Here is a 27,083-nt window from a genome sequence, read left to right as displayed (position 1 = left end):
GAGAAATAGTAAACTTCAGTCTACATTCAGATTCGATCAGATTTTTCTGTGGCAATGGATAACCTTTTTCATCACTAGTCTTTTGTAGTTGTCTTGGATCTTTGCATTGATTAAAACAGTTAAGTCATTCACAGTATATTATTGTTATTATTGCATAAACTTTCTCCTGGTTTTGCTCACTTCACTTTCATCACTCCACATAAGTCTTTGACATTTTTTTTTTGGTGATCATCCTATGTTTCATTTTTTAGGGCAAAAGTGTATTCCAACATCATTCCACAACTTTTTTGGCCATTCTCCAATTGATACATACACTCATTCCAATTCTTTTCCACCACAAGAAGAGATGCTACGAATATTTTTATATAGAAGGTCCTTTTCCCTATCTTTGAGATACAGAATGAACAGTGGTTTTGACAGGTCAAAGGGCATGCACAATTTGATGATCTTCTAATTGCAGTGAACCCATCACTGTTCATCTTCATTGATGGAATAATACTTTCCTTTAAAATAACTTTTCTCTAATATTCAACATATTCACTCCATCCTACTTTTTTATTATTGCAGGGGTTAAGGAAAAAACTTATGGGGTGTGTGGATTTTATATTATTTTAAGGTTTGAAGTTGAAAAATATTGCTCAAAAGATGGACTTTGGAAGCAATGAGAAGATATGAGCCATTAAAAGTGCCATGCTACAGTCTAAATACAATCCAACCCAATAACCTCTTATAATTTAATTCAAAATTCAACTTTCTGTTAATCTATATTATCTACTAAGATATATGTGCATATATATAGTCATATGTATATATATGCTATTGAGTATATCATATATGAGTTATTAAAATTTCTTTTTTTGGTCATTCTGTATGGTTAGGCCAATATCCTATGAATTTATGACTGGAGATATCACTGAAATTTGAAAAGTCAAACATTTGCTAGGAAAATTCTTTCAATAAAATGTCTTATTTTTAGTGCTGGTGAAGAATTAATGTGAAAGGAATAAAAATGGAAGAGGGTAAAGAATACACAAAACAAATAACAATATCTTGATTAACAGATAAATTCTGTATTAATTCCATGGTCCATGGGGTGGAAAGAAACAAAAGGACAATTCTTCTTTTGGGAAGTATTAGAAAGAGAGAGAGAGAGAGAGAGAGAGAGAGAGAGAGAGAGAGAGAGAGAGAGTATATGCAATCAGTGTGCTATCAAAATTCCCATTAACATATAAGCAGTGAAGAACAACTTTTAAGATTGTAAAAAAAGTAAAAAGGCTTTTAAGAATGAACCTGAGAGGACAGCTGGTTGGCTCAGTTGATTGAAAGCCAGGCCTAGAGAGGAGAGGTCCTAGGTTCAAATGTGGCCTCAGACACTTCCTAGCTTTGTGAACCTAGACAAGGCACTTAATCATCATTGTTTAGCCCTTAATGCTCTTCTGCCTTAGAACCAGTACACAGTATTGATTATAAGATGGAAGGTAAGGGTTTTATAAAAGAAAAAAAAATGAACCTGAAACAAAACCAATGTCAATAAAATTATGAGGAAAGTAGGAAACTGGGGAAATTTTTAAAGCAAAGTGCTCTTATAAAAGCTCCATTTCCCCAACATATAGGAAACAGAACCAAACTTATAAAATCAAAAACCATCTCCAAATTGATAAATGGTTGAAGATATGAACAGGCAGTTTTCAGAAAATGAGATCAATTCTTTCTATAGTCATATAGAAAGTATAATACCACTATTAATTAGAGAAAATTAAAATTAAAATAACTCTAAGTTACCACTTGCACTTTTCAGATTATCTAACATGACAGAAAAGGAAAAAGACAAATGCTGGAAGGGCTGTGGCAAAAATAGGGACATTGAAATACTGTTGATGGAGTTATTAAATGTTCTAACCATTCTGGAGAACGATTTGGAATTCTATCCAAAGGGCTATAAAACTGTGCATACCCTTTTTCTCAGAAATACCATTACTAGACCTATATCTCATAGAGTTCAAACAAAAGAGAAAAGACCTAATAAATGCAAAAAAAAATATTGAAGTATTTTGTTGTTGTTGTGTAAATTAATTGAAAATTGAGGGGATGTCCATAAATTGGTAAAGTGCTAAGCAAGTTGTGATATATGACTGTGATAGGACATAATTGACATATAAACAATAATGGTCAAGGTGCTTTCAGAAAAGACTGGGAAGACATATGAACTGATGCAAAGTGAATTTAGCAGAGGCAGGAGGATATAAATAGCAACAGTAATATCCTAAAATGATCAATTGTGAAATTCTTAGCTATTCTGATAAAATAATGATCCACTGGTCTCATGATCAAAAATGCTATATCCAGAGAGAATTGGTGAACTCTGAGTGCAGATAAATACATACTTTTCACTTTATTTCTCTTATTCTTTTTTTCTATTTTCACAATGTGTCTAACATGGAAATATATTTTGGATTATTTTAATTGTATAATGAATATCATTGCTTGCCTCCTCAATGTGTGGTGAAGGAACAGGAAAGAGAGAATTTGAACCTATAGATGTAAAAATGTATGTTAAAAAGTCCATTTTTAATAACTAAAAAAGGGAACAAATCTGCAGTGTGAGTACTACAAGATCAGTAAACACTATGAGTAGTTCTCTGGCAATTATTATTCATTATCCTTTTATTATCTCTCACACTTGGGCATGATTTCATTCATAATTATCTCCATGATTGCCAAATGTTGCATATTGAGGTGAAAAGCTTATAGTCTGATCACAAAATGGTATGTGACAATGGAAAGAAATGGAATTTCTGGGAGTTAGAAGATCTGGGTTCAAATCCCACTTGTGATGTTGAAACCTGTATTACCTTGGGCAAATCACTTAAATTCCTCGAGTTTCTGTTCCTCATTTGTAAATTTAGTGCCTTGGACAAGATAGCCTTTAAAATGGCATCCAGCTATAGATTTGACCTGTGCCAACTCAACAGGTTAGAATTGTCATAGATCATCATGGAGCTATAAAGCTTGTTGGGCCACCAACAAGGCTCTCAATTTCCTACAATTTTACTGTAGGTGAGTCTTCCAATCAGACATTCTGTGAGTCTGAGTTGGCTGAGAGTTCTTCATAGCCAGGTCAATGAGCTCTGTCAGAGCATCACCAAGTAGAAGAATTTCCAAGTCTCTGGGTATAATCATCATCCAATTTGTGTACAGGGGCCAGGAAGTCTGAATTGCGCTGCTGACTCAATAGCTGCTGGTGCCACTCAGAGTAGACTATGATTCTCCAAATCCTTTGACTGCTTTCATTTTCTGGGAATTCTGTAAATGGAATAAAGTAAAAGTTATTTTGAGAGTAGAATGGGAAATTAAGATTGAATTATATTCTAATTGATAACAAAAGAAAGAGTACAATGTGATTTTTATTTCAAAACTAAATATGATAACTGGCTCAAAAGTGAATTTTCTTTTTTTTAATTTGCAATAAAAATTAATTAGTACTTTAGATATGCATATTGTTACTTTAATAAAATTTTAATAGAAATAATCAATATTGATTGGATCATGTATTTGATTACTTATCTTAGTTAATCATTCCTAGGAAAAGTTATTAGTAATGGTTCCCAACTGCCTGACCCGCCACTATAATTTATTTGCAATTAGTTACATAAATTTTGGATATAGTTGTTAAAGAGAACTAATTACTTACAAAGGAGCTTTTCTCAAAATTCATCCCTATACCAGTAATCACTACATGTAGGAGCAGCTGGGTGGCTCAGTGGATAGAGAGACAGACTTTGAAATGGGAGGTCCTAGGTTCAAATCTGACCTCAGACACTTCCTAACTGTGTGACCCTGGGCAAGTCATTTAATCCCCATTGCCTAGTGATATAAGAGAGAATTATAGTATGAAAGGATGATCTGCAGGGGACAGATGCAGAGGATGGAGGCATGAGACTAACAAGGAAAGAATTCTGAAATGTTGAAAAAGAGGGTTGAGCTGAAAAACTGAGAAGCAGTTAGCCTCTTTGGGGTTTGCTGATTGCAAGCATCTAGGAGGCTTTGCTGCCAAGATACCTGGTGGATTACTTTTACCTGTCCGTTGCTGTTAAAACCTGTGGTTCCTGAGAAGATCCTTGAACTGAAGATAGCCTGACTCAACATCCAGTCAAGTGCAGCTATTAGTGAGTGTGAGATCTGAGCGCATCTGGACGTGGGATCTTTTCCTGGGCCCTGCTAAGCTTACAACAGACCATTACTCTTTTATACTAAGGGGGGTTTAGTGCAGAATTAGCTAGAACAGGAACTGGGAATATTAGGTTATTGAGGTGAGGGTTAGAGTAGACCATCAATTCTGTGAAGGCTCTCCGTGAGGAAACATTTAGATATTTGGGACTTTAGTTAGTGGGAATTTAGAATTAGGGGTATCCTATATATCCCTTTCAACCTTTCCCCATTTAATTAAAATACTTTCCCAGATGACTGGTCTGTCTGTTAATCTCAGAGCAGGCTCTGCCCTGGACTGAGTTAATTGTTGGCTTTCAACCCACAGGGTAACATCTTGTTACTGGCCCAACTCAACTCCATCCCCGAAACCACCCTAATACACTAGCTCTTACCACTCTTCTGCCTTAGAACCAATACACAGTAGGGAATCTCAGATATAACGTAATGGTTTAAATTTTTTAATAAAATAGAATAATCATGACATGTAGGCTTCATATAGATGATGAATGTTTATGTGGAAACTTCCTAAGAAATAGGATTCACTTATTGAGAGTGGAGTTTCAGGGATATTAAAATTCAATATCAAAGGCTACTTTTTATTGCATCACTGGATCCTAGAGCTTGCAGTTATTACAGCCAAATTATAGTGACCAATATAATAGCTATATTTCTATAGTTTATATGTAGACAAAATTTCTACATGGCTTAAAACTGATAAATATTTGACAACCAATTAACTGGTGTGAGTGACAGTTGTTTTTTCTTTTTACTATATCCCTACCATTAAATATGCCAAATAGCCTTCCAAGATATCTATTATATTTAACTGATATTTACTGTGAAATAGCATCTGCCAGTTTACTTTGTCTAATCTTGCCAGCTAAGGAAAATTTGCAAACTTTTTGTTATCAGAACTCCAAATTTTAGGAATTGTTTTATAGCCTTACTTTTTTAGTTTTATTTTTTAAAAGCCTAGTTGTTTCTGTGCCTATACAGAATAGGAAGGACTTTCCTGTAATTTCATAGAACTTCTTTCATCTATACATAGCCAACAAACATCTTAATAATTAGTCCTTTGATAAAAGGGACTCTCTTTAGTATGTAAAGATCCCAATATGGTAGAAATTTGTTATTAAAATAAAAAACTAAAAAGGATCCAACATGTTACCAAGTGCAGGTATAAATTGACATTAAATTCTTTTTTGGTCTCTAATATTTTAATTATTGAAATAAGATTCACATATCTATTTAAAGATTGATTTGGGGAGGGGCAGAGGAGGAAGCTGCAAAAACTGAAGTAGTTATAGCCATTTCCCTTAAGATCTTTTCAATTGGTAAGAAGCATCATTAACATGAACAGATATATAAAAGTATAATCAATCATATAATTGCAAACATCAAACAGTAAGATAAATGTGGTACTTTGGTTTATATAAGCATTAGTACACAGAATTAAAATGTTAATATAAGTGTGTATGAAGGAGAGAATAAAATCCTCACAGATGCACCATTTTTTTCAGTTACACGTAGAAACATTTTTTGACAATTGTTTTTTGACATTTTAAAATTCAGATTTTTTCTCTCAACCAGCCTCCCTTCTTCTTGAGTCAGTGAGTAGACTAATCTAAGTTATGATAGTACTTTCATGTAATATGCATGTCCATATTGCTCATGTCATAATAGAAGATACATATCACATATTTAACGGAAATCTCATGAAAGAAATATGGTAGAAGATGGCATGCTCCATCAATTTCTTCTTGGGCTGTGGATAACACTTTCATCTTGAGTCCCTTGTGATAATCTGTAGACCTGCTTTGCTGATAATGGTTTAGTCCTTCACAGCTGATCATCATATGATATTTCTCTTACTCAATGCATTATCCTCCTGGTTCTCATCACTTCACTTTGTGAGTGTGAGTGTGAGAACTCATGTTCATATAGGTCATTCCAGGTTTTTCTGAACTCCTCATGTTCATTGTTCCTTATGGTACAATAGTATTCCATTACAACCACATAACTCAACTTGTTTATACATTCCCCAGTTGATAGAGAACCCTTCAGTTTCCAACTTATTGCCACTATGAAAAGAGCTGCTAAAAATATTTTAAACAAGTAGGTCCTTTTTCCTTATCTTGGATATCTTTAGAATATAGAGCCAGTAGTAGCATTGCTGGGTCCAAAGGTATACATAGTTTTGTGGCCCTTCCACTTTGATTCCATATTACTCTCCAGAAAGGTTTTATCATTTCACAATCCCACCAACAATAGTGTCCCAATTTTTTTCACACCCCCTGAAACATACTCTTTCCTGTTTTGGCCATCTTACTTCAACTGGTAGGTGTGAAGTATTATCTCAGAGTTGTTTTAATTCATATTCCTCTAATCAATAATTATTTGGAGCATTTTTACATGATTGTTGAGAGTTTTCATTTCTTCCTCTGAGAACTGCTCGTTCGTATACTTTCACCATTTCACAATCAAAGAGTTCTTTGTATTCTTATAATTCTGAATCCATTTTCTATTTTTTTGAGAAATGAGGCTTTTCTCAGAGATATTTGCTATAAGATTTTCTAGCAAATTTGTTGTCTCCTTTCTTATCTTGGTTGCATTGTTTTTATTTGTACAAAAATGTTTTAAATGTATTTTAACCAAAATTATTTCATTTTGGAGAATGTTCTCTATGTCTTATTATTAATTCTTTCCTTACACATAAATCTAAGAGGTAAGCTTTTCCATAATCCCTTAATTTATTTATAGTGCACCCTTTATTTCTAGATCAAGTATCCATTTTAACTTTATCCTAGTGGGTGGTTCGGGCCTAGTGTCTGCCATACTGTTTTCCAGTTTTCCCAGCACTTTTTGCCAAACAGTAAGTTCTTTCCCCGAAAGCATGGATCATTAGGCTTATTGAACACTAAATTGCTAAGGACCTTAATGAACGGCTATTCTTATGTTAGCTCTACTAACAAAGAGAACTCAAACTTGGTCATGATAAAATTAAAACCTTCTGATCTAGTTTCAGGAAATGGGACAGAGTCAGGGAAGGGAGAGGCTCCAAATACAGTCACACTGACCTCATCTTCAATTCTTTATGGGTCTATTCCACCTGGACTCATAAGACTTCACATAGAGGTGATAGTAAAAATCAACAATGTGGATTTCAACTCTTTCCTGGAAAGGAATCTCAAATCACCACCATTTCCCAATTTTTATGACAAATATTTAGATAAAAATGTCTTTAATGCTTATTACAGGGTTTGGACTATCTGGTTTGAGTGATAAAGAATATCCATAGCTGGGATATACCTAGGAGACCTTGAAATTTCCCAAGGAGGTTGGATTCAATAGAAAAATTGATAATTTAACTCTGGTATGTACAAACACTCCAATACTCACTTGAGGGTAAGCACTGATAGGAAATAATTCTAGTCTTTCCTATTCTAACAGGATACTTCAACAGACAAGATGGGATTCAATATCTGGACACTTTGACCATCCATGCAGACTACATAGAGGCTTATAAGAAGAGAGGAAAGAATTTTCCTTTTATGTGTAAGTTAGAGTATGACACAGGAGCTCTCGTCTACATCTTGAATTCTATGACATTATTATTATTATTATTAGTCTTAATATCTAAGCACTGTTGAAAAGAAGTTATAGTTCTAACCTAACTTTAGTGTTTATAGTTACACAATGCTATTTTTGTTACCCAGTCACATGACTCTTTGTAATCCTATAATAGCATTTTTTATAAAATAAATGAATAGTGATTCATGTATACTCTTGAAAAGCTCAGCATACTTGCAATTTGGAAAACATAAGAATTATGTAACGAATCTCTCACATTCGTACAAGTTAAACTGCAGCTGACATCATTCTTTAATATGGAATTTGGGTCCACTGAGTGGTTGTGAGGAGAGAGGATAAAATAGACCCCACAGCAAAGTCTTGGAAATCAAGTTACAGAGTAGGAGTACCATCTGCTTGGGGGATTATGACTTTTTACCCATTAGTTAAATGTTTGTAAGCACAAAAATATTATCAAAGAATGCTTGTGTTCCTTACTGTAGGTTCCATTCATGAAATAAAATGTAAATATTCATAGATGGCATTTATGGATGTACAATAATGACTTCTTTTCTCCTAAGCAAAGCATCAGCAAAAATGAATTATTGTCAGTCCAGCATAGTTAAATGCGGGGGGTAGAAAATGGTACATTGTCCATTATCTAAATGCACTAAGAGGAAGGTTATCCTAATTTGAAGCAAATCTTCCTTGTGTCATGACCTCAAAATTCTTTCAGTCAATAATATAATAAACAAGCTTCTCTTTGTCTTAATGGAGATTCAGGAAAACCTTTTGCAGAGCCTGTCTACTTTTTACCAAAGAAAAAAAAGGGGCTATATTTTTTCAATAAAGGAAGTAGAAAAGTGGCTATATTTGTGATTGATCTGTGCCATGTATTTTCTCTATCAATAAAATGCATAATTCAGAAATAAAGCTCACATCTTTTCAGGATAAAAAGAAAGAAAGAATTATTCGTAGTCTTCCCAGATTCAGGCTATCTATTTAATAGCAAACAGCCAGATCAGAAGTAGTTGGTTCATTCACTCAAATATCCAGTTGCTTGCCATCATGAAGAACAAGGAAGCAGATTTTTCACTTTTGGTTAAGCTCACTTGGGATGATAGGTTAGAGTTGAAACAGGCCTTAAAAGCCATCTAGTTCAACATCTTCTTTGGTACACATGAAAAACCAAGGCCCAGAGAGCAATGACTCGCCCAAAGTCATATAAAGAAACCAAGATCCAGGAAATAATGACTTACCCAAGGTTATCATGATTTGTTAGGCAATTTAGTGGCATTTAACATACCTTCTGTGAGTAAGAAGCATATTGCTGTGCAATTTATTCTAAGGAAAGTTGTTTTAAAGTCATGAAATTAGGGAATCTCTGAACTGAGAGAGGTTTCTTTAGTGACCAAAATCTAGTATTTTTCCTGAATTTTTTTTTAAAAATGTTTTTATTGGTCAACTCTAAATATCACAACATAGTGTAATTACATTTAATATACATCTGCAGTGCCTTTTGGGCATTTGTTTTCTTCTGGAGTGTGCTATTCTGAAGAAATCTCATTATAAACTGATGTTTATAAAAGCAGGTGTTTTCCATGTGTTAATGCTTTCTCATCAACACTTCACTGATTTTTTTAACTGTGGTTGAAATTTGTTATACAAGTGAGTATTCTGTTTCTAAAGTAAACTTTCTGAATATAATAATTGACATCAGCCTTAAAGTCATTTGATCTCAAATAATCCAGTGGTTCATATAAAAATATCTATGCCAGATTGCTTACTGTCTCATGGTGGGGAAAAGAAGGGGAAGGTAGGAATAAGGGAGGGAAGTTGCAAGTTAAAACTTTAAAAAATGAATGTTCAAAAATTGTTTTTACATGTAATGGGGAAAATACAATATTATTATTTTAAAAAGTCATCTTTCACATGTAAAACCCAGTGGAAGTACTTGTTGGCTATGGGGGGGCAGGGAAGAGGAGCAGAGGGAAAGAACATGAATCATGTAAGCATGGAAAAATATTCTAAATTAATTAATTAAATAAAAATTTTCAATTAAAAATAATAAAAAGCCATCTTTCTTAAATAAGGAGAAAACTGAAAAGTATGGGGAATGGTATGGAAGCTGGGCTCGTAAAGAGGGGTAGAAATTCTGCTTCATAAATATTAACTGACATTTGGGATATATTTAGTTAACATATCATTAATGAGGGAACTGACATTAGGCCTAAATTCATAACAAGGTAATCCATTTTTCCCCTAAAATTAAGTCTAAGGAATCAATTAAATGAAAACTCAGATGATTCATTTTATATCTTCTTGTTTTTTAGTTGTTTCAGTTATGCCCAACTCTCTGTGACTCCATTTGGGGATTTTTTGGCAAAGACACTAGGGTGGGTTACTATTTCTTCCTCCTGCTCATTTTGCAGATGAGGACCAGCTCATTTTGCAAAGGGTTAATTGACTTGCTTAGGGTCACAAGACCAGATGTGAATTCATGAAGATGAGTCTGCCTGATTCTAAGCCAAGTACTCTATCACCTAGCTGTAACTTTCTATTTGACTAATTTTAACTGGAATGGACATTTGAGCCATGATTTCAGGTCGTACTCATCTCTGTTGACATAAGTCAGCATATTAACATGTGAATATCCCCTTTGTGAATCTAGTAGCTTTAACTTGGACAGATCATTATATTATTTCTACCATTTAAACTTCCAGTTACATACTCAACATAGAAAGAGAAGTTTCAAGAAATGGTGATCCTTGTTGCCATACAAATACATGTATATTTGTGTGCTTGTTATGAGAGGGAATGCAGAATATGTGACCCTGGATTTCACTAGTACAGGGAATTTGTGATGAAGAAATGGCTACTATCAATTCAAGTTGGCCTCTGCTCAGCAACTTCCAGTCTTAAGAGATACCTGAGGCATGGGGAAACCGTGTGTGGGTCAAAGACAGTTATGCACCCTGGAACCCAGGTCTTCCTGACTCTGAAGCTTATGATTTTGAGTCTCCTGATAAAACTATCTTGCAAAAAAAAAGTTTTCATGGAAATGGCTAAAAGACAGTAACATCAAGGCCTTTGGGTCTTAAGAGCATACCATTTCCAAAAACACATGCCTATAATGTAGTCACATTTTCTTGAAATCTGTGAAGTCTTCTGTGTGTAGGGAAAGTAGAGGATGAATTTTCCTTTAAGATGACTTAAGAATTTTTGGATTCAGCTAATAGAATGGGAAGAAATTTATTTTAGAATATATGAGAAGATATTTTTCATACACCTTTTTAAAATTTTCAAGTTCACAATTGGAGCCTGATCTGCTATACAAGATATCTCTTTTGTTCTTTGGTTTCACTATGAGACCTCAATGTTTATGAAATGTAACCTACTAAAAGTAAGAGCTGCAGAGGCAATAGTACTAGGAAAGGGAGGCTTATGAATAGAACATAAAAGAAGGCAACTTCAAAAATAGATAAAGTAGCATATAAAAGAGGCTGACATTTCATTCAGCTATGCTGTTGTAAAGTCAAATTTAAATCTCAGAAATTAACTGAAGATTCAGAGGTGTGGTGGAATATTCTTAGAGACATTCAAATGACTAAAGGAAGAGAAAGAAAAGCAATTATTTTTATGAAGAGACACCATCCAATTTGCTAATTTGGACACTAACATCATTCCAAAGCTTAGCCAACCTTCAATAATTTAGCAAGTTGCCTTGATAATTTGCCACATTGTACAGAGTCAGTGTGCCATTTCTAATATGAATTGACAGAGACCCTCAAATTGGCCCTGGACAAATGTGATAGCTTTTGAATTACTTAAGTAAGCTTAACTGTTTGGAAAGAGTACTTTTTGGATATGTCACTTCTTTTTTTAAATATGAAAAACTGTGTCAGATTGCTAATAATCAGTCAAAAATAAAAGTGGAAATGGAAGTGGAAGAAAAGCTAATATTAAGTAATAAATATTAGATTACAAAGCAGTTTTGCATAGAAATAGTTTGGCACTGATGCTAATATTAAGGATTTATTTAATAATAAAGAAATAGCACAAACAGGAAGCAAGTGATCTACAGAAAAGACCAGGGATTATGCGAACCTGAAAGCATGACAGGAGTACAACAAAGAACAAAGAATAGAAGGTAGAAACAGGTAGGCAGCTGGTATCACAGAACTTTGGCTGCAGACAACAGAAAGCAGCTCTCCTTGTAGGTATTTGAGCCCTTTTTTAGAAACTATTTTAGGAAACTCTTGCTCAGATGAGAGTGAAAGTTCAATCAGGTAATTTGTTAGTGAGCTACCAGCAGCAAGGAAAATGATGGATGTCCAAAAACTCTTAATTTTGGAATAGAGATTTTAATCATTTTTTTATGTGTTGGAATCCTCCTTGGCCATGTGGTAAAAGCCCACAGATGCCTCAGAATGGTTTTCAATATATAAACGTACCTAGGACTAAAAAAGAACACTACTTTTTTTTTTTTAATAAAGGTGCTATCTAATTTCCAACTTAAGTTCATGGACATGAAATCTATCCAAAGCTTTGCTGGGGGTACATGGATTCCAGCTTAAGAACCTCTTCCCCACACTAGAAGACTGTCTGCCCTTTGATCCAGCCATAGCACAGCTGGGTTTATACCCCAAAGCAATAATAAGGAAAAAGACATGTACAAGAATATTCATAGCTGCTCTCTTTGTGGTGGCAAAAAAAATGGAAAATGAGGGAATGCCCTTCAATTGGGGAATGGCTGAACAAATTGTGGTATCTGTTGGTGATGGAATTCTATTGTGCTCAAAGGAATAATAAAGTGGAGGAATTCCACGGGGACTGGAACAACCTCCAGGAATTGATGCAGAGTGAAAGGAGCAGAGCCAGGAGAACATTGTACACAGAGGCTGAAACACTGTGGTACAATTGAACGTAATGAACTTCTCCATTAGTGGCAATGCAATGACCCTGAACAACTCAGAGGGATCTATGAGGAAGAACACTATCCACATTCAGAGGAAACACTGTGGGAGTAAAAACCCCAAAGAAAAACAACTGCTTGAATACATGGGTCAAAGGGATATGGCTGGGAATGTAGACTCTATATGAACATCCTAGTGCAAACAACAACAGCATGGAAATAGGTTCTGATCAAGGGCACATGTAAAACCCAGTGGAATTGTGAGTTTGGTATGGGAAGGGGTGGGGGAGGGGAGGGAAAGAATATGATTCTTGTAACCAAGGAATAATGTTCTAAATTGACTAATTAAATAAAATATTCAAAACAAAAAAGAAAAAAAAAACAAAACTTATTGAGGGCAGCTAGGTGGCTCAGTGGATTGAGAGCCAGGTCAAGAGACAGAAATTCCTGGGTTCAAATCTGGCCTCAGACACTTCCTAGCTATGTAACCCTGGGCAAATCACTGAACCCCCATTGCCTAGCTCTTACTGCTCTTCTGCCTTGGAACTAATATACAATATTGATTCTAAGACAGAAGGTAAGGGTTTATTAAAAGAAAAACCTTATTGTATATAAGAGATTCATGGGTCTATATACAATCTTTTTTCTGGACTTTATATATACATATATATATGTATATGTATATTCATGTTTATTGATGCTTTCCTAGCTCATAATTTTAATAAAGACCTATTTGCTATAGTAAAAAAAGAAAGAAAAACAAAGAATCTGCCCCAGAGGACATAGGAAAAAAAAATATTGCAATTATATAAAGGAAACCTGTGGTTATGCATGGGGGGTAAAAAAACAACAACAACATAGGGGCTTCAGCCTAGGGATAAAAAATAGAAACAGTTTTTAAAAATGGAATTTAAGAGAAAAATTTAGGGAAAATATTTTAATTATAAAATGGAACTCTGATATTGTCACCATATTTACTGATTTATGCTGCCCAAGACAATTGGAAGGGAGATAGTACAGGAAATCTTCCATTAAAAGAAGTAAAATTAGTATGTTTTTAATAAATGCTTTATTAAGAAGCCAAAACTTGGGTCTACCTACAAAAGGACTATCTTATTGAATTTAATAATATACATTATTATTGTGTACCTAATCTGATATGTGTATCTTCCAGGATCTCAGTTGTAGTCTCTTATTGACTAAAAGTGTATGGACAAAATGCCAGGACTAGGGAGTTTTCTGGTGAGGTAGCTTCCCGATTGAATAGGTATTGTAAATCTGCAAATAGAATAAGTCCAATAAATTATAAATTGATGGAATGACCTAGAGTAGTTGGAGAAAGTCAGTGCAACAAGATTGAGCCTCAATAGCATTAGGCAGAACCTAACTTCAACCAGCTGACCTGAATGACTGCAAACCTCTACAGAGCCGGCCAACCAGGTTGTTTCAACAGAGTGCTCAGTCTGAGACTAAGACAGCTGAGCCAACCCCAGAGACAGTACAAAGGACAGTACTCCCACCCAGTAACAGAACTAAGCTTCAGCATACAGAAAAAATCAAGGGGAAAAATAACTCCCAAATTAACAAAAGAGAGAGAAAAAGTCGAATGCTAGATAATATCTTAAGAGAAATGATCAAAATACAAACTCAGAAGAGAAAGCAATACAAAAATGAAAATGTATGAAGGTTCAAAAGAAAAGTGAAAGGATGTCAACCTTAAAATGAACGTCTGGATGAGCTGCAAAAAAGAATAGAAAGACAAATAATAAGAAACTTATCAATTCATTAAAAAAGTAAACACCTCAAAAAAGGAAAATAGTTTCCTTAGAAAGGCAGTGTATAGCCTCAAAGAAGAAAATGGGTGCCCCAAAATTAGAATTGGAGAAATAGAAGCTAATGGCTTCAAAAGAGATAGGAAACAATAAAAGAGATTTTAAAATGTTTTAAAAATAGAAGAAAAATTGAAATCTACTGGAAAAAATAACTGATCTGGAAAGTAGATACAGGAGAGATGATCTAAGAATCATTGTATTGCCTAAAAGCCATGATCAAAAAGAGAACCTGGACACCATATTAAACGAAATCAGGGAAAACTGTCATGATGTTCTTGAAGACGAAAAAATAAAAATTGAGAGACTCCACCAATAACCTCCTGAAAGAAATCCCAAGTTAAAAAACCCCAAAACTATTATAACCAACTTCCAGAATTCCCATGTCAAAGAGAAAATATTATAAGAAGACCCCCCCAAAAAATCAGATTCTATGGCACCACAATCAGAATTACACAGAACCTAGCAGCTTCTACATTAAAGGATTGGGAGGCTTGGAATATGATACTCTGCAAGAGAAATATCTAAGCCTACAATAAAAATTCACCTACTCAGCAAAACAAAGCATTCTCGGGGGTGGGAGGAGAAATGGATATTTAATGAAAAAGAGAAATTCCAGGCATTTCTGATGAAATGGGGAGAGGAAGCAAGAAAATCCAATGATCAGATTTTGCACTCAAAGAAAGCATATAAAGTAGCAAAAAATTAGAAATGAATGGCATATCCAACAATTGGGGAATAGCTGAATAAGATGTGATATATAGTTGTAATGAAAAACTATTGTGCCATAGGAAATGATGATCAGGATGTGGTCAGAAAAATCTGGATAGACTTATATGAACTCATGTAAAGTGAAGTGAACAAAACTAGGAGAACAGTAAGTCTAGTAACAGAAATATTGTATGATGATCAACTGAAGAATTAAACTATTATGAGCAAAGTTCCAAGATAACCCCAAGGAAATCATAATTGAAACAAACACTATCCATAGCCAATGAAAAAAACTGTTAGAATTGGACTGCAGGTCAAACATACCATCCCTCATTAATTTTTTTATTGTATATCAGATATGTGTCTTAGATTACAACATAGGAAACACAGGGAGAATAAAAGATGGCTAACAGTAGTACCATAAGGAAGGAGAATTTATTAAATGGACTCTGGAAGATGCAATCATGAAAAGATTAGTAAAAATGGAATTACATGCACATAAGAAAACTAGCTTAGACATAAGATTTTTCACCAACCCAGTTAGTTATTTAGCAACAAGTGTGTGTGTGTGTGTGTGTGTGTGTGTGTGTGTGTGTGTGTGTGTGTGTGTGTCTAAGTTTAAGGATCTTTTTGTGAGAAAAACTCTCAACCACTGTAGATTTGGTATTGTTTTGGAACTTGTGATTTTAGAAGAGTTACCTGAGGCATTAAAAAAAATAATTATTTTTCCCATGGTCACACAACTATTATGTTTTAGATGTACAGCTCTTGAATCCAGGTCTATCTGATTCTGAATCCAGCTCCCTATGCACTATCCTAGACATTTTTTTTTAATTTAGAGAAATTGTTTTGATTAAAACCTCCATGTGTATTGATTCTAGGATGCAAAAGAAAGATATCTGATGTACAGAGTAAAACAGATTACAAGCAAATATCTGAGGGAATAGTGAGAAGTTTTTATAGTTTGGTGTAGAGAATTTTTGCAAGGACAGGCCAAAATCGAATCTTTGACAATCCATGGGATCATCCACCCTGATCTGCAGATTCATAGACCTCTTAGATTCTTGTTTGCCAAGGTAAAGAGGAACAGGGCTCCTAAACAGTTGTATGCAAATACGTATTTCCATTGCAGGGTTGAAGACTGGATTTGTGGTTTCGTTGATACAGGTGAATTCTAGGTAATGTGGGTGAAAAATTCCCTACCCCCTTATATGAGGATTAGATTTTAATGTTCATAGTAGACTTGAGATAATCATAATTGTAATTCTAATATAGCAAAAGTCATGATGTTGAGTACAGTATAAGAAACAATTCCTACTTGTAAGGAGCTGACATTCTAAAGGAGACAAATGCAAATATTAGAGGAGAAGGAGGAGGAATCTAAAAGGCTTCAAGCAGAAAATGGTTTCATTTTAATAAATTATTACTACTACTCATATTTATTCCTTTACTCTAAAGTTTACTCTGATTTGCTGTCTTAGATACACTATTAACAGGAAGGAAATATTTATTAAACACCCACTATGTTTTTTTTTCCACTATTATCTCATTTAATTCCAGGATGTGGTAGATGAATGCTATTATTATCTCTAAATTACAGTTGAGGAAATTAAGGCAAATTGGATTACAAAGCTAGCATATGTGTGAGTAGGAATTAGAACTAAGATCTTTCTGACTCCAGGCCCAGAATTCTATCCAAAGTGCCACCTAGCTGAAAAATTTTGTTCCTTCGTTGCAGGTACAAACTAATTGTCAGGCATAGATGATCTCTCATTTTCTGCCCAGCTAGGTTCTTGATTGGTTTATGTTTCTTTAAGTATAATGGTAACCTATGTTCCTGTTAATGCCTATCAATGTCTAACAAATCAGTAAAAACATAGCATCACACAGTTTTAGGCTTGGAAATGACTTGATTTAGTAAGGGTTCACATGGTCAGATGAATGTTTTAGCAAAATTACTTTGGCAACAGTGTGCAGGATGGGCTGGAGTGGGGAGAGCCTTGAGGTAGAGAGATCAATTATGAAGTTGGCTAAGAAGATGTAGTCTGAAAATGGATTTCTGGACCATCACTTAAAATATAAGGATGATGGGTACCTGGCCAGGGATGGAATACACCTATCATAGGCTGATAAAATATGATTGCCTAAAGTCTTACAATATAAACCAAAAGACTTTAAATTGAAATAGAAGGAAGAAAATATTTTGTGTGTTTTCCAATCTAGATACCACTGAACGTAGTCATGTAACATTAGGGATGTTTGAAAATTCAGAGGGGGGAAAATAATGTCTCTTTCCTGAAGGCTCAGATAATTTAGATAACCATACCTAACTGAAAATAGAGGCACAAAGTGAACCCCAAAGAATAATTAGTGTGGCAAGTGAGTTTTGTTGAACCTCTTGATTTGTAACAGTTGCTAATTCAAGTGGTGTTTATATTATCAAGATTTAGAGAAGCTGTAGAATTGTGAAAGTCCTTCAGTGTAAAGTAACTACAATACAATATTCAAGGGATTTATCTTTAGAACCAAAAGCTCTCCAAGACCTGAAATGGATATCAGATATTATCTAGTCCATCTCCTACATAACCACATTAGTCTCTTCTACAACAATTCTCAACAAACATCATTCAGTCCTCCTTTGAAGAAAGCTTTTGTTCTTCCTCAATTCATCTTGTTGAGGATGCAAAGCACAAAGAGAAGGATCCCATTGCCTCCTAAGGTGGTCTGTTCTGTTTCTAGATGGCTTTTTTAAAAATATCAGTGTTATGTTAATAATAATTCTCCCTCTGCCCTCCATAGCTAACAAAAAATGGCAAGTGTCCTTCCACATGGTGTTTTTTGAAATAGACTCATACACAAGAATATCACTTGTTTTTTTGGGAAGAGATTATGATTTGAATGGAAAGGACTATAAAATCATTTTGACTTAAATGTCAAGGAGAGGTTCTGGGACAAATAGAGTGCAGTAAAGGTACTAATCTCTTGAAGGATAAGGGATAGCATAGGACAGAATGTAATAAGAAAAGTGGCCACAAAAACCAGACTTCCATTGCTTATTTCCCTACTCTGAAAGGTAACACTGGCTATCTTTTTCCCACTAAGATTTTTACTGTTTCTCTCATTTAAGTATTTAATATTTTCTATCAATTACAAATTCATTCATGAACCTTTGTTATATTTGTGTTAGGTGAAAGAAACCCATCTAATACTAAAGGAAAGGAAGGATATGAGAAAAATTGGAAAAGATATTTTCCTAGCTCCTAAAACAACTTAGGCCCATCATGCCAAAGAAGGAGAGAATTATCGTTCTCCTTGGATTACAAATCCTAAATCTTAATTGGGATATTAGAGAAATTTCCTACTCTACCTTTTTCTTCCATCTCCCTCTTCCCCTTCCATGACCCTGAAAATGCTTGGTTTGACTTTTTAAAATAGTAATTGCAGCAATTTACTCAAACTGTTTATCACTTATGTCTAATTATCATGCAACACAATAATGATTATGCATATCAAGGAAAGTGGCAAATTAACTTAGTTGTTTTATTTGATTATAACACTAAACTCTTTGTACATTTAACCTTCATAGTTTGCTGCTTCTGTAATATGGTCAGGTCATCTACTCACTTTTTTTTTAAAAGAGGAATAGAGAAGATATTGCCTTGAAGAAGTGCTGCAAACTTCTATTTCATTTTTGCATATGTAAATATAACAACCAGGATGAACAAAAACAAGGGAATACCCTTGTACTTATGACTGGTAGCAGCATCTCTAACTTGAGGTTTTACCTGACTGTGTTTGCAAAGTGGTTCTGTTTTTTATGGAGGTGAGAAGGTTAAACTTGCTACACCTGGCAAATATTTGTTGTTAAAATCACATGCCTGAATGGTTTAATGGACTGAACGTTTGACATGAATGAAGGGATCTGGACTTGAATACCACTTCAGATGCTTGCTGTGTGAATACAGATGTATCATTTATCTTCTCAGAACCTTACTTTCCTCATCTATAAATTTCCTACTCAGTAAAAAGGAGATAATAATGCTAATGCCCATACTCACACAATTATTGTGAGGAAATCACCTTATCAATGTTTTTATTCCAAATATTTCTATTTTCAGTATTATTCCCATTTCTGTAATTCTCAAAGACAAAAACACTTCTTTTTTCAGAGTAGTCAACATGAGTTTGAAGCTTTTCAAAAGAACATATCAGGGAACTGAATGAAAAGTAAAACAAAAAAAGAAAGAAAAACATACAAACTATCAAAGAAGCAGAGTACAAAGAACGTATCTTTAGCATCCTATGGGCTTGGCCATTAACTGGTTTGGGTGGAAATACCATAATCCATTTCTCTTTCTAGTCTTTAACCTTGTCAGAGGATCCCAAATTTCCTTTTTCCAATGTTTTAGAGTCTCCTCCTCATTCTCTTAGCTGGACTCAGAATAAAATAGTGGAGTTAAAGTCTTCTGATTTGATAAGGTGTTGCTAAGACATAAGCACTGGAAAACTGAGATTGTCTTTCTCTGAGTAGTACAATAGCATAGCCATAAATGCAGTAGATACCTCTTCACACACATATGCACAAACATGTAAACATTCATGTTTACATACATGCAAACCCTTTAAAAGCAAAAGAAGATGTTTCCTACCTTTGATGTCTTGCTACTTGTGTGATCTTGGAGAAAATCACACTTAAAATCCCTGAGTCTCAGTTTGCTCATAATAAAAATTGAAAGATTCCTTACAGAAAAGAATATATATATATATACATATACATATATATTAGATCTAATATGTATATATATCAATATGCATGCTATTATTATGGCATATAGATAGAGAATATAAAAATTTATGATATATTAGCATCATACATACATAAGCATATGCATTTACACATGTTGATAAACATATATAAGACATTCAAGTACTACTTATGTTTTAGCAAGTATTAAGATGCATCTTTTCCCCAAACCGCAGTACTAAGTGCTGACGATTCAAAGAAAAACAAAACATTCCATGCACATAGGTAGCCTAATGGAGGAGAAAATATATAAGCAACTATATATAAAAAAAGATAAATAAGGATAAACTTGAGATAGTCTCAGAGAAAAAGACATTAAAGAAAACCAGGGAAGGCTTCATATAGATGATGAGATTTTAGCTGACATATGAAGTAATTCAAGGAAGTAAGGAGGTTGGAGGAGAAAGAGAGAGAGAGAGAGAGAGAGAGAGAGAGAGAGAGAGAGAAGAGAGAGAGAGAGAGAGAGAGAGAGAGAGAGAGAGAGAGAGAGAGAGAGAGAGAGAGAGAGAGAGAGAGAGAGAGAGAGAGAGAGAGAGAGAGAGAGAGAGGAAGAGGGAGAGAGAGAAAGAGAGAGAGAGAAAGAGAGAGAAAGAGAGAGAGAGAGAGAGAGAGAGGAAGAGAGAGAGAGAGGAAGAGAGAGAGAGAGAAAGAGAGAGAGAGAGGAAGAGGGAGAGAGAGAGAGAAAGAGAGAGAGAGAGAAAGAGAGAGAGAGAGAGAGAGAGAGAGAGAGAGAGAGAGAGAGAGAGAGAGAGAGCGAGCATTCAGACCACCAGGTAGTTATAGCCAACAAAATGCTGAGAGTTTAGAGATGCCATTTCCTGTGTGAAGACTGGTCAAGAGATTGGTGTCACTGGATTGTAGAGTATATGACAGAGCATAAGGCATATAAAGACTCAAAATATAGGAAGAGATCAGTTTATCTCTTATCAGTTTATAAAGGGTTTCAAAGTAAAACAGAGGATTTTATATATTATCCTGCTGTTAATAGGCAACCACTGGAGTTTATCAAATTGGGAAGAAATGGGGTCAGACTTGTGCTTTAGAAGGCAAATTTGACAGCTGAGTGGTAGATGGATTGCAGTAGGGGAGAGAATTGCAGCAGGAAGTATAACCAGCAAACAATTGCAATTGTCCAGGCATGAGGATATGAGGACCTGCCTCAGGTTGGTGTCAGTGCCAGAAGAAGAAATGGGGTGTACGGGAGAGTTGTTACTAAGGTGCAAAAACTGGACTTGGATGCTGATTTTTTTGGTAGTTTTTCCTTTGAGAAAATTAATTCTAAAGAAATTAAGTGATTTTATATATAATAACTATCTCAGATAGTACCATCTTCCCAGTAATCCAGTCTTATTACCCAAGTCTTATCCTTTACTCCTCACTTTCATACCTGTATCCAAAGGACTATTAACCAAATAGCTTCTAAAATAATTTCCTAAAATCTAATTTTAAAAAAGAAGAGTTCTATACTTTCCTCTTCTACAGCAGGTGATTTTAGTAGCTATGGATTACTTTGCATGATTTTTGTGCTTAAGAAGAAAAGAAGCAAAAAAAGTGTGAATAATCACAGTACTTTGCAATTATGTAGGTTTTTAATCTTTTCAAAGAATTTCTTACATAGTGTGTTGTATGATATTCACAATAACATATAGAAAAGTTCAGTAAAACTATTCCTTTTTATAGATACACAAAATGAGACTTAGAGTGCTTAAGGATCACATGAGTGGACTCCATAAATGACTGAGTAAACAATTATATTTTCATAATTCTTGGTGATATAATAGATACATTGAATTTGAATACTGAAACACACTCTCTGTATGATCCTAAATAAGTTATCTCACTGCTTTCAGCCTCAGTTTCTCCATATGTAAAATGGGAACACTAAGGCACCAGCATCATAGATTTGTCCTGTGGATTCAGTGAAATAGCATACATAAAGTGCTCTGTGTATTAGCTTTCATCTTCATCATCATCATCATCATCATCATCATTATTATTATTATTATCATTGCCTTCTCCCTTTCCTTACACCACAATCCTTTTCTTATTTACCTGAACATGTTCCTTCTCTTTCTGGTGTTTCAAAAAGATGTGTGTGTGTGTGTGTGTGTGTGTGTGTGTGTGTGTGTTTTACTTCATAGACCCTGTTTCATGATGAAGCATCTGCTGGTAGAGTTGAAGTTGCTGGCATTCCACGAATTTGCCCTACAGCACAGGACAGATGGCAGTGTCACGGATGGTAATGATAGACTAATAGACTAACATTAGCCACGGGGGACAGCTTCTGCCTTTGTTCTGTTTTTAGTAGCAATCCTATCCAACATATTGGAGCATTTCTCCTAAAAAAAAAAACGGAAACTGGCTGGTTTGGGAGGTGACCACTGGGTGGGGCAAACGTGTACACTTTACAAGAGGACACTGCCCTCTGGAAGACAGGAGATAATTCTTAAGTGTCTTTTTCACTGTTCATGTGATTTTGAATAATTTGATGTCTCAAATTCAGATCCTAAGTAAAGGTTGCAAATACCCATTATCAAATGTACTTCCTTGCACTGATCACATACTCTATGGCACTTCCTGGAAGAAATTCATGGCATAAGAACAGGACCAAGAACTAATCACAATCATTAATTTGTGAAAGAGTTAAAGTGGCATTGCTATTTATGTTGAAGAATAGTTCCCCATTCACCCAACCAATCACCATCACACATAATCTAAGTTTGGAATTTTGTTCTTCTTTTGTAGTTGGAACATTGACATTAGGCATTCCATTCAAAGTCAATGTGTAACCATGACCAATTTATATTCAAATCCTTTCTAAAATACCAAGTGAAATTTGGAATTAGATCTACATAGAAAGGTTCAAAGTGAAAATGAGTGTTTAACTGTAAATAATTTTTTTTTTTACTAGCAGATGATTTCCTTATGTATTTCAACTCAGGTTTATTTTCTTTTAGGCCATGGAAAAGCACATATGTTAATTTGCAATGATAGATAAGATATATTCCAGCATTGGGTGAAATGCAAGAGTACATTCAAAGTTGTAAAAAACTAGAAATTATTTTCTCACATATTAGGGAAAGGGACCACTTTCTAGGCTTTATTATTTAATTGACAATTACAAAAATAAAAATGAGTATAAAATTATTTGTACAAATATGAAAATACACTTTTCTACTTAAGTAGGTAATAAATTATAGAAATAATGATCAGAGAAAATAGCACATTGAATGGGTTAGCATTAAATAAAAGCTAGAATATTAGCAAATTTTTCTTTTAGGCTAAGCTAAAATATTTATCTTTTTAAACAGAGAAAATATAGAAAAGAGCATCCAATTTGGTACAAAACTCTGTTCTAATGATTCATTTTTGGCCCCTAGGCACTTATTATTAGGGCTATCTATCAGATGAAATAGCATACTTCTACTCTTTTAAAATGGATTTATTATATCAGTGCAAGTATGGAGTATTCAAATAGTCAGTTATTTCTAATATAAATTCATATTTTAAAATATATGCAGAAAAAAAGAGTTGAGAAATAGGTAAAATTACATAGAACAGTCAAAAGTGATGGTCAATGTCCACTTCCATGCAAATAACACTAGTTTCTGTAGCAACTATATCAATATGAATTTTTTTATATAGTCAAGATTAACTGGGTTAACTTCATATTTAATCATCTACTAATTCACTAGATCAAGTATCTTTCGAATTTCAGTTCTGCAGTACACAATTTCATGATGGATGATATTATAATAATAGCTGATATTTATAAATTATTGTCCAAATATAATCTCTTTTCATCAATATAATAATCATTTAGAAGTTACAGTTCATGTTCAGTCATCTTTAGTCTTGTTTTCCTCCCTCATTTGGGGTTTCTTGGCAAAGAGATTGAAATAATTTGCCATTTTCTTTTCCAGATCATTTTCTAGATGAGGAAACCAAGGCAAGCAGGGTTAAATGATTTGCCCAGGGTCACACAGGTAATAAGTGTTTAAGACCAGATTTGAACTCAGAAAGATAAGTTTTCCTGACTCTAGGCCTAGGCACTTCTAGTATAGTACATGTATTATAACATCGTCATTTTACTTCTATGGAAACTCAAGACACAAAAAGTTCAAAGACTTGCCTATGAACTTATAGCCAGTAAGTGGCATAGGTGGGATTCAAACTTATATTTTTTTACTTCAGAGTCAGTAATCTTTCTATTATTTCATTCAATTGCCTCATTTTACCCTGGCAGAACAAGTGGGTAAAGCAGCCACTAGTTAAGTTTTGAGAAGAGATGTGGTCAATCAATAAGTATTTATTAAATGTTCTGTTAGGCACAATGAGTTAAAAGGAAGCACAAAAAAAAAAAGTCTCCACTCTAAAGGAGCTCATGATTAGTCTACTGGGAAGACAACAAGCAAAGAGTTATGTTCTAAAGATGTAAAATAAGTAAGTAAATAAATAAAATAGGCATTAAAATGTTGAGTAGCAATTTCTATTTCCTATACTTATTGAAGAATATTACCTTGAGAGTAAGGAATAGCATGTATTGGAGAATTGCTTATATAAGAAAAAAAAGCCATAAATAAAGAAGGAAAAAATAAATACTGGATTGCACAATGGAATAAGAATTAAGGACAGGGTTGGGCTATGTATCTTGAGCATTTCTCTCTTTAAAAAATGTTATTGTCTGACTATAATTGGTCCCAGTCTAACTTTTAGGTTAGCTAGTAAAAATGGTCTAGAAAGCAGCAATAGCAGTGAGAAGCAGCTACCACTGGTATGTTCTGTTCTTATCATCAATAAAAAATGAAAGGGAAGCCCCAGAAGTTTTGTTTACCCTGGCTGCCCACACCATTCAACTCACTGCATTACTTCCCTTCAGCCATCATGATATGTTAATGATCATAATCCACAGCAACAGATTTTCCTTCAGGGTAGCATATGGAAAAGCTACTAGTCTTATAGTCAATAGACTTGAGTTCCAGTCTGGATCCTGTCATTTGTAAAGGCGAATAAGTCATAAACTTGATATGCTTCAGTTTCCTTATCTGGAAAAATGGTAATAATCATATATGCATTACTTCTTAGAAATGGTGTTAGGAAAGAGCACTGGAGTGTAAGACGATTTGTTGTGATTACATTCAATAGAATTAGGCTTGGATTTCAAACTAGAAGGGTCTTAGAGATAATTTAGTCAGATACTGTTATTTTCAGGGAAGGTTTATAAGTCCAGAAAGGAAATGTGGCACACTGGTAGCAAATAGAAGAACAGAGATTTCGAATTTCGATCCAGTTCCCCAGACTCCAAATTCAACATTGTGTTCTGGGGATACAAAGGAAAACCAAAGCAGCCACTGCTCTCAAGGAATTCATGGTGTAATGGAGGAAAAAAACAAACAAACCCTGGACAAATATGATAGAAACAGGATAAACTGAAAGTGGTCTCAGAGGAGAGGCACTAGCATTAAGGGGGATCATGTGGATTCCTAATCAAACTGTACCCTACCCACATGAGAAAGGAAGGAAATGCCTTAGGCAAGGCTATTAAGAATATGCTTATAAATCCTGCCTAGGGGCAGTCTGTGATTATAGGCCCTTCCCAAGTTGACAGAAACTGAATCAGGCTTTTCACTTCTGTATTCCAAGATTTCATAGAGAAGGAAAAAAGTTGGGATAAAACCAAAATGAAACAAAAGTATGTGGGAAAGTGTATTGAAGGTGAGAAAATGGGTCCAGGGACATTCCTCCCACCACTAACCAGTTTTTTCTGAAAGAAAGTTTAAAAAAATGCTTTCTATGGGTCCTAATTCTGTTTTTTTTTTTGTTTGTTTTTTGTTTTTTAATGTTTTCACATGGAAAAATACACTCTCTTTGGAAGCCACTGTTACCTTTTTGAGACTAAGATCAAGATTATCATTTCATTCTTCAGGAATGGTAATCAATGTCTGTCTCCTTTTACCACAGTATCCTTTCAAGATTGCTATATTTCAACTCAAACGTCCATTAAAGCATCTGTTAAATGTCCATTATGTATGTATCGGTCTTAGCTAGCTAGACCCAAGAGATACAGAACCAAAATTTACGAAGTAAATTCTGCTCTTAAGTATCTGACATTGTACTGAGAGGGATCTGAACCTTCTCCACAGAATTACAACCTATCTGTATGGAGATGGAAGGTACGGTTTACATATATCTACCACGAAAGTCAGGGAACACAAAGGCAAATTACCTGGGATTCTCAGGGACCAATTTTCTTCATCTACCCCACATTTCAAATACAATTCCTATCCTTACTAAAGTGACTTACAGGTTTAAAAGCAAATCAACTAACAAAACAGCTATGTTCAACATTTAATGTTAGCTGAGTATATATTGGCTGCAGAGCAATATATACAGCACACACTAGCACCTTTTTAACTTCCTTATTTACATGCACACATATACAGAGATAACACACACACACAATTTCCACCTGAGACCGGTATGAGCACATCTAAAGTAGCACATGCCTGACCAGAAATGTTCCACAATAATACTACTAATATGTTTAGTCATTCAGTAAAAAACCTTCATTAAGCATCTATTATGTATGTGACACCATGCTAAGCTCAGAGGTTACAGAGCTAAAAAACAATACAATTCTTGACTTCAAGGATTAGACTTATGAGGAAGGAGTAGAAGTTTAAAAAGGCAAAATTAGATTTGATTTAAGGGTACTTGTCCTAATAAGAACTATCCAAAAGTAGAATCAGCTTCTTAGGAAGGAATGGGTTCCTTTTAACGCTAGGTCTTCAAGCAAGAGCTAGGATCATGATGATGAACCTATGGCACAGGAGCCAAAGATGGCACAAAGAAAACTCTCTGTGGGCACTTGGCCACCTCTCCCCCCAACCAGAACTTGTAGGCAGAGGTACTCTGGTGCAGCTGCTCCCTTCCCACTCTCCACCATATCTGATGCCATTTTTTCACATCCCCTGCCCCTCCACTGGGAGTTCACCAGGGGGTAAGGTCAGTGGCTCCCAGGCCACAGAGCTGGAGGGAAGCAGAG

General features: G+C 34.7%; 1 long non-coding RNA gene across 1 annotated transcript in view; it reads right to left on the bottom strand.

Annotated features, from left to right (window-relative positions):
- Positions 1–848: 848 nt before the first annotated feature.
- LOC103105043 (uncharacterized) overlaps positions 849–27,083 on the bottom strand; it is a 52,014-nt gene continuing 25,779 nt past the window's right edge. Inside the window, exon 2 of the long non-coding RNA XR_464871.2 lies at positions 849–3,303. This is a non-coding gene — a long non-coding RNA (uncharacterized LOC103105043). The remainder of the gene's footprint in view (positions 3,304–27,083) is intronic.

The sequence above is a fragment of the Monodelphis domestica genome, chromosome 3, assembly GCF_027887165.1.
Source record: "Monodelphis domestica isolate mMonDom1 chromosome 3, mMonDom1.pri, whole genome shotgun sequence".
Taxonomy (NCBI): Eukaryota; Metazoa; Chordata; class Mammalia; order Didelphimorphia; family Didelphidae; genus Monodelphis; species Monodelphis domestica.
The sequence above is the reverse complement of the archived record's forward strand: the minus strand, read 5'-3'. Positions and strand labels throughout refer to the sequence as shown.